This window comes from Canis lupus, chromosome 25 (genome assembly GCF_011100685.1).
Source record: "Canis lupus familiaris isolate Mischka breed German Shepherd chromosome 25, alternate assembly UU_Cfam_GSD_1.0, whole genome shotgun sequence".
Lineage (NCBI taxonomy): Eukaryota > Metazoa > Chordata > Mammalia > Carnivora > Canidae > Canis > Canis lupus.
This window is the reverse complement of record NC_049246.1, coordinates 1,266,308-1,276,010: the sequence shown is the minus strand read 5'-3', so window position 1 is coordinate 1,276,010 and position 9,703 is coordinate 1,266,308. Positions and strand designations below refer to the sequence as shown.

Sequence of the window (9,703 nt, the reverse complement as noted above, 5' to 3'; positions counted from 1 at the left end):
GTTTTTAGACACAAGATCTGTCGCTGTTGTGGGCAGAGATCTGCGGGTTTGGATTGTAGCCCATGAGGTAGGATTTGACTCAAGAGCTCTTCCTAATTACGCTCACCTCTCTATATGAGAGAACCAACCAAACAAAAATCCCTTCATAGGAAAAATTCAAAGAAGCAGAAGTCCAAAGGGGCACAGACCCTGACCTCCTGCACCCAAACCTGCTCCTCACCTGGGCTCCTCCCTGGGCTCCTCTCTGCAAGAACCTGGCTTCAGGAGGAACTACCAGAGGAGAGGAGAGGGGGTGGTGGCAGCCCCTTGTGGCAGAGTAAGGAGGGGAGGATAAAGAGGGGGCAATGGGATCAGAGGAGAAGCAGAAGCTAAGACAGAAATGCGTCTGGGGGGAGCACTGTAGGTGCCAGAGTTTCCTTTTATCTTCCACAGCATTGGTCTTTTGGTGGGCCACAGGTAGGCAGCAGATGCTCAGGTTCTTCCTGTACCCCTGCCTGTTCTCCACATCCATCTACCATAGTAGGCAACCCACTCTTCATTCCTCCAGCTCTTTCCCATCTGCATTTGTTCTTCCAGATTTTGTCTTGTCTCTTCTCAAGTTCAGGCCCCTGTCTGTGGTTGGTCTCCAACCAACCTAACACAGCAGGTCAGAAATCCTGACCTTTCTTTCCCATTCCAGCAAGATGACTGGTGGCCCAACGGCAGCCTCCTGCAACTTTGCTGCTCTGCACACATCACTGTAAGCGCTTCCTGCAAATACATCTCACTTGTCAATTGATTACGTCTATCTGATACATCTCCTGAACTCTATTTGCAAGTAAAGATCCCTTCTTACATTTTTATACCTAAACAGTCTTGTAAACTTGGCACAAAAGGTGTGAAGTACAAAATTGTGGCTTTTGTTTAATTTTTCTTGAAGTGACAAAGATTTGTAATGCTCTGCCAGTTTGTCTAGAAACCAGTGGTATCTCTAGGTTCCCCTAGAGACTTTCGCTCCACTTCAGCTGTCTTGAAGGTTAATGATCACTATTTCAGCAAATTCCCACCTATCTGTATAACAGACACCCAGGGTCCTTTCCAGTACTTCAGAGGAGGTCACAGCATTTAACAAATAGGATTAGTTTTAATTTATTGAATGTTAGAACACGATGGAATTTTAAAGAAGGCATGTCCATCTTTAATATTAAAGGAGAAAGCTGGCCCAAAGGATCTCAATGGCTTTGTCTAAAGCCCTAACAGTCAGTTAGTGGCAGAAACAAGGCTGAAGCCAAGGTCTACTGTTGTTTACTCCTGTTTATTATGACAGGAGGCCCCTTGTCTTTTAATATTTTAAATAAAATAAAGGCATAAGCACTTTAAAAGGAGTGAGGAAGGGAGTCTTGTTGAGAAACCAATGACAACTTGGCACCATGGTCCTTAGGTAGGATTTCCTTTAGCATCTTTGGTGGGCCCTGTAAAGAAACTAAGTCCCAAGTGCTCCTTTAATCTGCAGAATAAAAATAGCCAAGGTAGGCCCAGAAATGCGTAATTCTTAAAAATTGCTACCATTGATTCTGATGTATCTTCTAGTTAAGAACCACTGGAAATAGAAAAACAAACAAACAAACAAACAAACTGGACTTTGATTTCAATGGCTCTGAAATGCAATCAGAAATCTTTCATGTAATGTGTGATCTTCAACCAGTTGCTTAACCTCTCTGAGCTTCAAACTCCTCATCTGTAAAAAAATAAGATAAAAATAAATAAAATAATAGAAATAATAAGAATTCCACAGAGATAATGACAGGAAGTACTTCTTATGGTTCCTGGGACAAAGTGCACACTCAATAAATATTTGTTTTTATATTGCCTCCTTGAAAAGACTGAAAATTCTCATTTTCTTCTCTAAGAAGCATCTATGGGCATGGGATCCTAAGGAAAGAAAGTAGAGGCATGGGCTCCAGTAGTAGAGGGCATGGGCTCCTAAGGAAAGAAACCTGAGATCTACGTTCAACTGCACAGTTTATTGCTTATATACCTTTGGGGAAATTACTCAAGTATTTGTTTGTTTGTTTTTAATGACTGAGTGTTTTCTTCCCCAGGGGAAAGCAATAACACAGTACTTGGCATATAGTCAATATGCAATAAAATAATATTTGTTCTTATTATTACTATTATTACCACTCGATGCTGACACCTAACATGCAGATTTTACCAGCTGAAACCTCTTCACTTTGGAACTAACTTCACTAAATGGAACTAGCGATTTAGGCACTGCGTAAGGTATCATAAGAGAGCATCATTAGAAACTGCTCTCCTCTGCACCTGAAATTTTTATTGACGTAATTCACATCCACAATGTCTATGAATGCATCGACATCGACTGTACAGATACATTAGTTCTGAAACATGTACACATTCATTTAATCCAATTCTTGGTCAAGATATGGAACACTTCCATCACTTCCGAAAGTTCCCACGTGTCCTTTCCCAGTTAATCCCATCTTTCCATGCCTGAAGGGACAACCATCATCTATCCTGATTTCCATCATGATGGGTTAGTTTACCTTTTCTGGAATTTCCGATAAGCAGAATCATGGAGTGTTGTAGTCTTCTGCAGATGCTCTCTTTCACTCAGCGTAATGTCTTTGAAATGTATCCATGTTGTTGCATGTATTGGTAGCTCACTTGTTAATACATTTTTAATTGCTTAGTTGAAAAATTACTTCACTGCCTGCCCTTGTTCCATAGGTCATATGCCAAAGGAATAAATTACACTATCAACTTTTTATAAAGAAATAATAGGGATTATAGACTCAGCATTGCTGATGAAGAACTATTAGCATAAGAATATAAGAATGAACTATTATCATATATATTTATATAAAAATAATACATGAGGACAGTAAAATCTGGCATTTGGCTATTTTGTAGCCTTGGTGGGGATAAGGTAGACTGGTCTTAGCTTGGTAACTTTATCCTAGTCTGATATTCTCACGCAGACATCTGAAAATTAAAGTCTGGTACTCCCAGGGTTACACAATGCCTTAAGTATGTTTTCAAAATTAAGAAGAATTCATATCTTAAAAATTCCTAGAGCAGTGGTATTCAGTGTGCATGCCCCACACAAATTATTGGAAAGCGTATATTAGATTTTTTGTATTTATCTAAAAAATAAGAAAAATCCTGAGCTTTATCATTTATGATATGGTTTGGGATGACCCTTTTAGTCAATAATCAGAAGGCAGGTGAGGGAGGAGGTCCACCACCCAGAAACACAGCTGTTCCCATGCTCCTATTGCTTTTAATGTAATACAACATATGGCATTTACACATGCCCTTATTGAAAAGATTTATCGATTATATGACCTAGTTTTAATTAAATCAGCATCACAAAACACTGGCTTAACAGTAATCCTGCAGGGTGCCTGGGTGGTGCAGTAGGTTAAGTGTCTGATTCTTGGTTTCGGCTCAGGTGGTGATCTCAGGTCTGAGCTCGAGCCCACCATGGGCTCCACTCTTAGTGCAGAGTCTGTTTAAGACTCTCTTCCTCTGCACCTCCTCCTCAAATAAATAAATCAGTCTTAAAAAACAAAAATAGCGCAAAAGAGCCCCTGATGAAAGATAACATGATGAAGCACAAGGTAAGCACAAGGTAAGAAAATAGCACAGCTGACCCTTCTCCTCTTAGTAAAGGCTCTTTGCCTGTCCCACTGTGGGCATAACACAATGACGGTCTGGCCACACCTGAGAAGATTTGGGAAGAAAACATTTGGCATTACCCACACAAGACTATTTGAAATAGGGACTTACTTCATTATCATTAGTATGATAATGGCTTACGCTGAACCTTGAGATGTTAGCTAATGATAAAGTGAAGCCATCATAATTAGCAAGACATTGAAAAATATTGCCTATTTTATCCTTAATCCATCCTTTAAAGTGTGCTATTTCTAGAAATTTCTGTTCTGTTTTTGTATATTTCAATTCACATACTATTTCATGTGTCAAGTAATTTGTAAATGATTTAAGGGACAATGTATTTGGTGAGAATTATATTTTGTGTGCTTCTATTACAGACAGAGCATTCCCAATACATGTGCTTGAGACATTCTTATAAATATTCTCCGAATGAATGTGCTTATTCTGTATATCTATCAGAGGTATTCAAATATTCTACCACAGGGGTGAACAATCTAGTGTAATGCAACATTAAGCCATTTATGTGTGTACTCTCCACCATGAAGTACTTTTTATTTCTGAATTGTGAAGTGAAGAACAATGAAATTCGTTGGGAGGACATTTCTACCCGGGGATCAAGTTCATTATGTTCTAATGACATGGTGGAGTTCGGTCTCAAGAAGCTGTCTTACTTTGTCTCTACACTTCTGAAATTTGGTTACATTTAATGTAATTTAAATGAATATACAATTTAATGTAATGAAAAACACCTTTCTGGAATAATCTTTCAGAAATTTGCACATTTCCTTACTATCTCAATGTGTTGGACACTTAATAAAAATTTATTTAATGTCCACAAATTCACTTAAATACAGTTTTCTACTTTGAATCTTGAATATATTCTACCCCCATGAACTTGTTTATTGCCCTACTGGAAAGTTTAATGAGTGAGGAGAGGAAAAAACAGAAAATAGAGAAAGAAAGAAAGAAATATAGAAGCTTCTAGACATCCGAAGTAAAACTGGAATTGTTTTTAGACAAATGATAGCAGTATCTGTTACCATCATGTCCTACTTTGTGTAGTGCATTTTTCCCCAAGGAAGTTAGCGTACTATGTACACAACTTAAGATCATGTGGTGAATCAGTGTTGAAACAGAAGTTGCCCCCGGTTAGTTGGTGAGTTCGTTTTTATTGATAAGTGCTTCTGAGATTTATACCTGAGGTCAGGGTTTAATTACTCATCTAAGAAATGAGGAAGTCTTAATGGGAAGAGGAAACAAAAAGGAGAGAAATAGATAGAACAGCAGAAAGATTAGAAGCAAGTGTCATGGTTTTTCTTTCCCAGTTAACTCTATTTCCTTCAGCACTCACCACTTCTATGAAATTTAATTGGTTTGCATCAGGTGGTGCCCAGATTTCAGTTTGGTGATGACCTTCTGCCCATCCAGAGTGTTCCCAGGAATTTTGGGTTTCTCCATGTTTCTCACGTTGCTGTTGGGCCACTTGGTGAAACTGTGTTTTTATAAGAGACAAAGGATTTGCTGAGAAATATATTTTGCGTGTTCACATTACAGACTAAACATTCCCACTACATAAGCTTGAGACCTTCTCAGAAATATTCTCCAAATGTACTTATTCCATAAGGTGCATATGAGTGTATCCTTAAAAATGCTTTCAGAGGCGGGGGTTCAGGTATATATTGATTTACTTCTATCTAACAGACATTTTCTGATAAACCTCCTTGACTCACCACTTTTGAAATCAGCCCTTGCTGCATTTAACTGTTCAGGTTGATAAATTATTCTGTGGATCTAGTCTTGTTTTTTGTTCACCCATTATATGTTTAGTCTCCCCAGTTAGTTTGCAAGCTCTCAAAGACAGAAGCTGTACTGGTTGCTTCCTTTGGGGGTATTTACTTAGTGGAAGCATTTCTTAACTCTTGTGTTAAATTAGGCCAGAATCTCCACCCCTTTTCAGAAGGTATGCTGAGCCTCCCATATATAGTACTTTTAGATAGCAGCATAGAGATTACGCTCTTGACTCATTCACTTAATATTTTTTCTCCTCCCACATGCCAGAAGCTATTTTAAACTTAACAGTAAACAGATAAAAATTCCTGTCCTCCTGTGGCTTGCATTTTAGTGAAGGCAGAACAGATAAGAAACAAAATAAATAAGGAAAATTCTGAATAAGTCAGAATCTCTGAGATCTCTCAGAGAGATCTGAATGGAATCCATCCATTCAGAATTCAGAATTCCGAAATTGCAGAATTTTCAGATACTGAAAGATAGTATCTGAATAAAGACCAAGAAAATGAGGGAGCAGACCGTAGTAGAACAACTTGGAAGGAAATGATCCTTAGAGTAGTTGCTGAAAATTATCTGTGCCATGTATCTGTGCATAAACATATATGTTACAGCTATTTTACACATTGATCCGCACACAAACTTTTGGAGTTGAATTAAAAGTTCCATGGTTCTGTAGAAGGTGAAATCTGATGCATCTTGTGGGTGCAGCTGTCAGTGGAAAGAGAAGCAGTTGTAGCAAAGAAAAAAGATCAGAGCCTTGCAAGCTATTTGTCCTGGGGCATGCTCTGTAACCCATGTTAAATCTCAGCTCCCTGGCCTCTAAAATGGAGATTAAAATCTCTGCCTTAAAGGACTAATGTAAGGGAGTGAAAGGGTTTATACCAAAGTTCTGCCACGTAGTAGGCATTCAGTACTCAATTCTGAGTTACAGAAGTCAAGCCCTCCACATCAGTCTATTCATCTTACAAGATTCAGAGTTGCCGGTTGATGTTTTACACAAATATTTCTCTGAACCTATAGAATTTTAAAGATTTCAAACAGCTGTAATTTAAAGAAGCCCAGATCTTCATCATGTCTTTAAAAATGGGGTAATGTCTTGGTAGATTTGAAATAGGAGCATCATAGGTATATAATAATCTGGCACAGTCCCACTACTGATAAAAGCAACAGAGTAGCCTCTTCCTTGATAGGCCACAAGATGATGTTGCTCTTAGGAGACAAAGCTGTGTGTTTAATGAGAGAGCTTATGTTAGATTCTGCTACTGAAGATGTTTATAAGTAGTAGGTCTTGTGATAGAGCAACGAGTTTCTCCACTTCCTGTGCCCTAGGGAACAATTGTTCCATTTAAGTTATAGTCAGTAGATTTGTTGGCTGAGCAAAAGGATGGATATGAGAGTTCTTGGCGGCCACTGCAGCTATGGATCAGGTAATGGAATTAGCAATAGCACATCCCAGGAACAATGGAAAAGGGTATAGGCAGTAAGCAGTTGTGTTCCCTCAACCACAGGGCTGGGGGCCTTCTCTAATGTTTACATCATAGAAGGTTGGGGATGGGCGTGACCCTGAAAGTCAGCCAACTCCTCCACAGTGTAAATCATCTTCGGAAGCCCCCACATCAGTCTATTCATCTTATAGGTTTCAAAGTTACTAGTCAATGTTTTCCAATGGTGCTTTTCTGAACCCATGTAATTTAAAAGTTTTCAAAATAGCCATAATTTAAAGAAGCCCTGCTCTTCATCATGTCTGAAAAGTGAAGCAAAATCTTGGTAGTCTGAACATATATAATATATATAAGGTGTGTGTGTGTGTGTGTGTGTGTAGAGAGAGAGAGAGAGAGAGAGAGTATATAACATATATAATAATCTAGCACAGCCCCACTACTGAGGCTGATAAAATAAGATCAGCCTCTTACTACTGTTATGAGCAATAAAGTCCTCTGTGATTCAGGTGTCACATATCTTTACCAGCATCCATGAGACTGACAGGCTTACTTCTTAGTTTGCAAGTAGGTTAAAACCTCAGATCTTTCAGTTTTGACGCTGATATGTATTAGGAGCGTACTGTGTGTGCAAGTGTGCGTGTGTGTGTGTGTGTGTGTGTGTGAGACCTTCCATGTAAATGAGGTGGGGTGGTTTGGAACTTTTGATAAACTAGCAAAATGACTAAAAAAATTTTTTTTTAATAAATTTTTATTTATTTATGATAGTCACACACACAGAGAGAGAGAGAGAGAGAGAGAGGCAGAGACACAGGCAGAGGGAGAAGCAGGCTCCATGCACCGGGAGCCCGACATGGGACTCGATCCCGGGTCTCCAGGATCGCACCCTGGGCCAAAGGCAGGCACCAAACCCCTGCGCCACCCAGGGATCCCCTAAAAAAAATTTTAAAGCTGTCTCTATCACTTACATTTTAAAGCTAGTGATTATCTACAAGATTATAGATTCTTAACAGGAAAGAACTATGCTTCATTTCTGAAGCCATAGCTCCTTGTTCTGTTCCTGACACCTAGCAGATGTTCAATAAATATCTGTGGAGCCAAAGTTGAATGAAACACGACCCTATAGAGTGCTTTTTTTAACTGAATAGTCTCTTTTAATCAGTCATTTCATTTGAAAATCATTGGTCTTAGTATTATATAGTGGTATTAGTAGTATTTTGAGTACCAGTAAAATTTCGCATTTTACTATAATTCTATCAAAAACTATAGTTTCTCCTCAAAGGCTATCAAGCTATGCTGCATTTCCAAATGTGTTTTGATTATATCCAACCTCATGGAATAGAGCAGAGTTGGCAAGTTAAGGTATTTGTCTTCTCTGTTAGGTTTCCCTGCCTATAAAATAGAAGCAATTAGGTAAAGTGAAGTTTAAAATCATTGTAACTTAAAGACTGCCATTCTGGTACTGATCTTCTATTTATTTTTCTCCTGTGAATCTAAAGAACATTAATATTCACCTGAAAGTAATTCTCCTTAACTCACATTTTCTGGGATTCACTTTCTGTCTTCAGGAAGGCACACCTGTTGTTGCTGGGGATGCAAAAATAAAAACCGTAATCCACCATGAGGGAGAAGTTGTGCCAACCTTAGGTTTTATAGTTATTTGTATCTTCAAGGCTGGCATTCCCTCTCACAGTCATTTCAGACATTTTATCTCAGCCCAGAAACGTCAGCTGCTCTGTGGGTCTGGGCTGGATAGAGGTCAGAGCTGGAACTGAAGTCTGCAGTGCTCCTTTTGGAGATCCCATCAATGTTCTGCTTCCCCCTAACATCTTTGGATTAGAGCACTGAAGAATTTAATATTCAAAATAACTATTAAGAATATTGTTGCAGGGACACCCGGGTGGTTCAGTGGTTGAAGTCTGCCTTTGGCTCAAGATGTGATCCCAAGGTCCCAGGATCGAGTCCCACAGGATTCTGCCTATGTCTCCCTCTGCCTATGTCTCTGCCTCTCTGTGTGTATCTCTCATGAATAAATAAATAAAATCTTTTTAAAAATGAATATTGTTGCAAATGAAAATTTCACTTTAATGGTTGCAAGCACGGGGTTTCGTGTTGGGCAGATCTCACGTCTAGCCTGGGAATTAAACGCATGTCCCAGGGCTGAGCTAGGAGGACATGCGATCTGTTGTGACGCCAGCACCATGACTACCCCATAGGAAGGGTTCAGGAAACTTCATAGTCGCTATTGGGATTTCATTTGTATTTGTGCTCCAGGTCAGCATGCCAGAAAGAAACGCGTGTACCCTCCCGGTGGCGTGAAGTTGGATGAGATCGGGGTCAGGTGTGGGGCAAAGCAAGAAATAACAGCAGTGAGTGGTAGACCCACTGTTAGAGAAGATTCTAACCAAGGGAATGTCTCATCTGGAGGTCCTGGAAGGGTTTTTCCTGTGTTTTTAGTTTTGTTGCATGTGCTTGGGAGATGATAGTCCTGCAGATTAATCACTCTGCAGGTGTTCTGAATGAGAAAATAATGAAGAACAGGACCGTGTTCTGGCCTCAGAATTCCCTTCAGCCCATCCAGGGGTCTTTCATCAATTATATGTTAAAATAAGGGATCACTGGCTGATTCCATTAGAAATTAATGCTTCTTTTCTTAGAAAAGTGCATCTACCTTTTCTGGCTGAAATCTCGCTTGATTGTGCTGCCAAACCTTTGTTACAGCAAACCATCATGCAGCAATCCATCTGCGGTACCGAGGAGTGAGATACCAGGCCGAGGAACGGATGGTCTTATCA

The 9,703-nt window shown here is 39.5% G+C and overlaps 1 long non-coding RNA gene across 2 annotated transcripts in view; it reads right to left on the bottom strand.

Moving 5' to 3' along the window:
• Nucleotides 1–1,189: 1,189 nt before the first annotated feature.
• The window catches only part of LOC102153977, a 103,953-nt gene continuing 95,439 nt past the window's right edge, over nucleotides 1,190–9,703 (bottom strand). The window contains exons 11-12 of one of the 2 annotated variants that reach the window (XR_005378302.1): nucleotides 5,033–5,173; nucleotides 1,190–1,717 (exon numbers count right to left, since the gene is read on the bottom strand). This is a non-coding gene — a long non-coding RNA (uncharacterized LOC102153977). The remainder of the gene's footprint in view (nucleotides 1,718–5,032; nucleotides 5,174–9,703) is intronic. The other variant, XR_005378301.1, reaches the window with a different exon arrangement.